Source organism: Amblyomma mixtum, chromosome 3 (assembly GCF_055824585.1).
Source record: "Amblyomma mixtum isolate Tamu chromosome 3, ASM5582458v1, whole genome shotgun sequence".
Lineage (NCBI taxonomy): Eukaryota > Metazoa > Arthropoda > Arachnida > Ixodida > Ixodidae > Amblyomma > Amblyomma mixtum.
This window is the reverse complement of record NC_143014.1, coordinates 339160187-339166744: the sequence shown is the minus strand read 5'-3', so window position 1 is coordinate 339166744 and position 6558 is coordinate 339160187. Positions and strand designations below refer to the sequence as shown.

Sequence of the window (6558 nt, the reverse complement as noted above, 5' to 3'; positions counted from 1 at the left end):
TTACAATCTTTCCGTTTCAGGATTTTGCGCCTGGAAAGACGGAGAAGAAAGCAAAACTTGCTGCCATTTTATAGCTCCAACAGGAAAAAAGGCACCAAGGGTTTTTAAACGCTACCTGCACTGCCCCCGTTTCGGCTCGCATGAAGAGCTTCCTATAGAACAGCGCCAAAGGCAGGAAAAGGGGCAAGGAAGCTGCAAAATCGGCAAACACTGCTTTGCTACTCTAAAGGTCATGGAGAAAGAGGGCAAGGTATATGTAGTGTTTCAAAAAAAACACTACGGACACTTCAATGAGGCCTGCCACCAAAGGCTGTCCCAGGATGATGCCAGAGGGCTTGCAGGTTAGCCACTCCTCTTGTACAAAGCATTTGTGCATGCTGTGTTGACTGTACCGGAATGTGAAAACGTTTAGAAGCTACACTCCACCAACCTTTCATAAATGGGAGACGAAAGTGCAATAGAAATGTATTTTAGGGGGAAGATATTGCTCATTAACTCGAGTGATCATTTCAATGATTTTTATTCTTCTGCGATGCATCTATGGCACAAAAGAGGTGGGACAACACGAAAATGCCTATTGTAAAGTGGGAGAAGGCATGTCCCACAAAACGAGGGGGCGGAAGAAGTTATAGTAGGGCACAGCTTAAGAACCCAGTGGCCAATGCCCCTCAAAGGAAGCCTGCCATCCAATGGCGTCGACCGATTCTCATGATGTCATGGTTAATCCTAGGGGGTAGCACTGCAGGAGGGTGGCAGATGAAAGGGGATTAGTTATGGCTTTAATTGGGTTAACTGGTGAAAATCAGCTGACGCCATTGACTGGGGGGGGTCTTCTTTAAGGGCCATCTGCCACTTCGTTCTCGAGTTGTATCTGACTGTAGTGCAATTCACTTGAGCCTACTTGGTCGCATCGAAGGGTGAAAAACAATTGATCCACGGCACATTGCATGCACAGCACAGTCTGTACGAACTTCATGCCGTTTAGTTTAGAGATGCTTTGTGGAAGGGGTCCAGTCTTTCGAACTGAACATAATTAGGAATGTCGTCTAGCACTGAACTACTCCAATGTCTGTTCTTTTGTTTTTCTGCTGGTTTCATTGACTATCCTAGGTCTGTCGCTCAATCGGCTGACGTTGAACTTCATCCGTACAAAGTCGGCTTGAGCTCTATGAAACGTGTCTTGAATGACTGACAGTTGCACTCGATGCTAGCCTCTTTTTTTGGCTGCCTGTCAAAAGCGTAGGCATTTTGTTGCTGATCAAAGCAACGCCACCAGTGTAATGGTTGTATAAGGGCCATGTTTTTTCTCATAAGACAGATCGTCTGCAGTGAACTTTCATTAATTAGAATTATTTGGCTGTTTTGGCACTTCATCAGTAACGCTCGCAAGAACGGCTGTGGTTTGAGTGTTCAGCTACTAAGCTGGAGTACCCGGGTTAGAACCCGGCTGCGGCAGCTGAGTTTCGATGGAGGCAAGAGGTGCCCACGTGCTGCGCAGTGTCAGTGCCCAAAGATCCCCAGGCGGTCGAAATTATTACGGAGCCCTCCACTACAGCACCTTTCTCTCTTGCTTCTTTCACTCCTTCTTTCCTTCATGGCATGGTTGAGGCAGTTACTGCACCATTTCCTTTCCTCAAAAACCACTAACATAAAACACAAGCCTGCACAAGAGTTGAAATCGCAAAAAAAAAATGAACAAGCAGCATTTATATTTCAGTTTATGTATGACTGGCATGCCCTCCAATTGTCTCTGACTTAGCAGCAGTTATTCAGGTGTTGAAACTGAAACAGCATGAGAAAAATGTTCACTTAGAAATTATTCACCTGGCGTAAGTGAATTCTACATTGTGACTCGTGCACACTATTGTCTTGTGCACAAGTCCAAAGAAACAAAGTTCGCGTTCAAAAATTTGGTGTCTCTACTCCTTTAAAGGTTGCTGTCAGGCGAATCGGTGCATTTTTTGAATATGCAGAATGAAATGGGACAGGATGAGAAGCACATGTCCTTATTCTTTTCTTGTCCACATTTTCAGTGCTGTTATATTCCGCATTTATAACACGCTGTATATAACTTCCCTGTTTTGCATTGCAGTATGCAAGTTTAAACACTCAAGCTCATAAAAATAAAGTCCATCTGGCTTTGAAACAACCATTTTGTTGTGTGCTTTGCAGTGCCACAAAAGTGAAATGAAAGTAAGATGAACTGTTTGTCACCTGTGAAAAGGAACAAAGTGGAAGACGAAGGAATCCGACCAGAAGTATTTGTCACTTTATTACATGGCTGTAGGCAGATGAACCAGAGATGTTAACAGTTTTTTTCTGTACCATTTTCAGGCCGGTTAGCAGAAGGAGTGCCAGAAAAAACCATTGTGCACAACATCCGAGCAGGTACAAGTGGATCAAGCCCACGGATGCAACTTGTGACCACTAAGGACCTCCGTAACATTGCAGATAAGTTTAGGATTGGAAAAACAGAGCAGAGAGATCCAGACGATTTTAAGAGTGTTGAATTATGGGTCGAAGAAATGAGGGCAAAAAATGAGTCGCCACTGTTGTATTACAGGAAGAAGGGTGACCCCAACAGTCATGATGGTGACTTTGAGCTAGCATTAATGACGTTCCCACAACGAGAGCTCCTTTATGAATTGGGGGCAGCGAAACTGTGCACTGACTCCACCCATGGCATAAATAAGTACTAACTCCAACTGACAACCCTGCTCACAATTTCTCAAGATGCCTTTGGCATCCCGTGTGCCTACTTGATTTCAAAAAGGGTGAACACGGGCACTGTGGTGAGGTTTTTCGAGGCCATCAAAGAAAAAAACACAATACCATGTCAGGCATTTATGTCTGATGATGCCCCTGTTTATGGCAGTGCATGGGAGCAGGTGATGGGTCCCTTGAAGAGTCGACTGCTTTGCAGCTGGCCGGTGCTACACAACTGGAGCACGCACCTGAATACAGTCACAAACAAGGACTGCAGGAGTACAACAAGGGACATGCTGCATACTCTGATGAAGTGGACAGATGAGACTGAGTCTCAACAGTTGCTCCCTGCACTTCTTGGTATCCACTCCAAAGAGCATCAGCTTAATTGCCTTTGGCTTTGTCAGAAATTTTGAGAAAACATACGCCAAAAGGGCATGTCAGTGGGCTTACTGCTATCGGCAGTACATTGGATTAACAACAAATAATCACTTGGAGTCAAGGCACTGAAGTACTCTCACTTTGGTGGCAAGGTAAATGGGTGATTGGATACATTAATCAAAGTACTCTTCAATTTCACATCCGAAAAACTTTACAACAGGTGTCAAAGGAGGAGCAGACCACCGCAAATCTGCCCTATTTAGGAAGCATAAAGTGGGGATTGAGCTTTCTAAGTCCAGTACTGAGAGAGTGGGAGATGGCCAGTGGCATGTAAAGTCACAAAGTTTGGTGAACTCCAAGCACACAGTGGAAAGAACTAGCAAATCGTGCAGTGGCTGTGAGCTTCATTGTGAGCAGTGCGAGGCTTGCCACAACATGTACACAAGTACGTGTTGACCATGCAACGCATGTGCACATGTGCAAGCACGTGCATGCTGTTGCTATAATGGAGCTACACTCGTGCCAGATGCGGAGCAGCCAGAAAGTAGCATTTGACTGTGCTGGCATTTGTAGGCCCTGCCAGCTGAAGATGGCAGATTTAAGGTGAGGGATTAGGATTATGTTATGAGCTAGTTGGCAGGCTATTCTGACAAAGTGCTTTAGCATAGCAAGCTCAAGACACAACAGGGAAGAGGAGTGTCATTTGCTAATTTTCTTGAAGCCCACATGGTCATGAGAAAGGTGCGCCATCATATCCCATATCAAGCAGCACCATTGATGGTACACTACAGGCCTCTGGTATTTCTTTTCTAGTCATTCCTTTTTCCCAAAACTTTCCTCGTAGGAATGGAGAACTCATCCCGCCACGGCGCCTCAGTGGCTCTGGCGTTCTTAGACTGCTTACACGAAGGCTGTGGGTTTGATCCGGCCATAGTGGCCACATTTCAGTGGAGGCAAAATACAAAGATGGCCATGTGCTGTGCAAAGTCAGCGTGTATTAAAGGGCCCCAGGTGGTGTAAATTAATCCAGAGACCTCCATTATGGTGTCCCTCATAGCCCATGTGCCGCTCCCGAATGTTAAACCCGACAATTAAGAAATTGAGATATTTCAGGCCCCTCATTCCCTACTCAGAATCTGCTTGTGTGAGTACGCCCTCTCTGGCACTGCTCAACAGAGAACTTCTGACAATTGGCAAACATTTTTCATCTTTGGGAAATTAGTGCACTCATTTTCTTGTTCATACCTGCCTTGCATTCACTATAATTTTATTTCTTCGTCATCCCTGCTTGATTTCATTTTGTCTGCATGTGATGCACTCATAGAGGCATGCGCTCTTCAATAAAATTAGTATGAAGTGTCGCTCCATGCTACATTCCTCTTTGTTGCGTCGTGCTGTCACAGTGCACCGCCCTTTTAGGACATCTTGAGAAAAACAGCGCTTGCAGACAAAGGACCAGAACAAGAAGGACACACAAAAAAAAACAGCGCAGTTGTGTGTCCTTCTAGTTTCCTTTGTCTGCAAGTGCTGTTTTTCTCAAGATGTACCCCAACCAACTCGCCCAGCAACACACCTTGCCTTTTAGGACAATTGACAATATGTGGTTCTACAGTTCTGCAATGCATATGAGAAAAAGTATTCTTGACAAAAGGCTAAGCCGTAGCTGTCATCTTGCACACTGAAAGCTGCAGCGCAAAACTACTATTCATCTTATTTTGCAAAAAGAGAATACTGCTGCAACAGAAAAACAGTATTACTCATTTTTCAGAACATTGCTGGTGCAATTTGTGACACGAACTTATATTGCCATGGTAGAAACAGCCGTGAATAGCCTTCCCTCACATGATAAAGCACTTCATAAATGAACTTGCTTGGCTCTTACACAGTGTCTCTCCACCAGCCTTCCAAGCAATGAGCCTTCTGTTGTGTGATGGGAACACTGTGCCAACTTTGTTGCCTAGAAATTCTAACATGCCCCTATTTGTCGAGAAGGCAGCTTAGATGAAACATATAGTGCCCAGTTAATGTCATTTCCTTTTTACTCATTAATGAAAAATGCTTCAAAGCCCAACTGCAACGAAATTATAATTTGGCTAGAATGCCTGTTAATGTGCTGGGTGTGTCATAAAACAAATCGTAACAAAGTTTCATGCTTCTGAGAAAACTGACACTGTTGCTACAAGTGTTTAAAAAGCTGTGTAGTAGACAACGTGGCATGTCCATATAGGCAGATACGGATACCCGAGTGCCATACGGCCTCATGTCTGGCCCATTGGGAATGAACAGATTAAGGACAGTGTAGAGTGAAAGGCTAAGGGCTAAAATGTGGCTTGGCAGTCATGGGTATGGTGCTGCGCCAAAGTTGTTAGGAATTTGTTTCAATCCTGTAGATGCTGATTTCTGTTTCCATTCCAGGTTTTTGTACACCATATTTACTTAAATAATGGATGCATTTGCATAATAAATGCTTTCCCTACATCAATCATCAAAATCTGGGGAAAGTTCAACTGACCACACCATGTTTTACACCATGTAATAAATGCACCAAACTTACCATTCTAATTTTTTCCCACAAGAAACTGCATCCATGATGCAAGTAACTGCAGTATTACAGGTTACAGAATGAAGCGCTGTCAGCTGTATTATGTGGCCGCAAGACTGCCTGGCGCCATGTGAAGAGGAATGCTCCCAAGGCTCATCACATCACATTTACTCCAGTATCCACATATGGCACCCGTTTCATCCTGCACGTCACATTCACCTCGGGCTGGTGATAGCCTGCCAGCTAGATTAAGAATGTCACAAATAAAATGTCTACCTAACTGAAAACTGCGGTTGTATATATCGGAGATTTTTATTGACTTGTGGCAGTCTACCTGGACAGGTTATGGTAATGCAAGGCAGCCCATTATGCACAGCATATGAGTGCATAGGCGCCACAACTTCGCATCTTTTCCAAGGGTTCATGTTTTGCACTATTGGGTGTGACCCGACCCATCTTTCCACAATCCTCGCGTAGTTAATAATAAAGTGCTCCTAATCCTTTTTTGACAGTCAAAATGTATTTTCCTAGGCATATTGGAAATCTTCAATTTGTATTTCTCCACAGATTTGGTACTTCTGAGAAGTTGGACGGTCATTTTATAAATTATATATTTTTAATAAGCTAGCAGATACTATTCTTGATTTAAACATTTGCAGGCATATATACGCTGCCATTGTTTGCCTTGATAAATACTGTGTCCATTGTGTAATCATAGTACAAACACGTTAATTGATTCTAAAGGATGTTAATGCTGCTTAATTACGCTGTACAAGCCCAGCTGTGGCTTTGGAAAGCTGCCCTTCCTTGGACTCTGACATTAAATACAACTTGTACTTGGGAAAGACTAATCTTACTGTGAGTGTAACGACAAAATTAAACAAATTCCATTAGACGCTGGTATGACCCCGCCTGCGGCAGTTGTATTC

The 6558-nt window shown here is 43.8% G+C and overlaps 1 long non-coding RNA gene across 1 annotated transcript; it reads left to right on the top strand.

Annotated features, from left to right (window-relative positions):
• The first annotated feature begins 256 nt into the window (after positions 1-256).
• Positions 257-4448, top strand: LOC149356105 (uncharacterized). Its single transcript, XR_016291621.1, has 2 exons — positions 257-341; positions 2335-4448. It is a non-coding gene; the product is annotated as an uncharacterized LOC149356105 (long non-coding RNA).
• The last annotated feature ends 2110 nt before the right edge of the window (positions 4449-6558 follow it).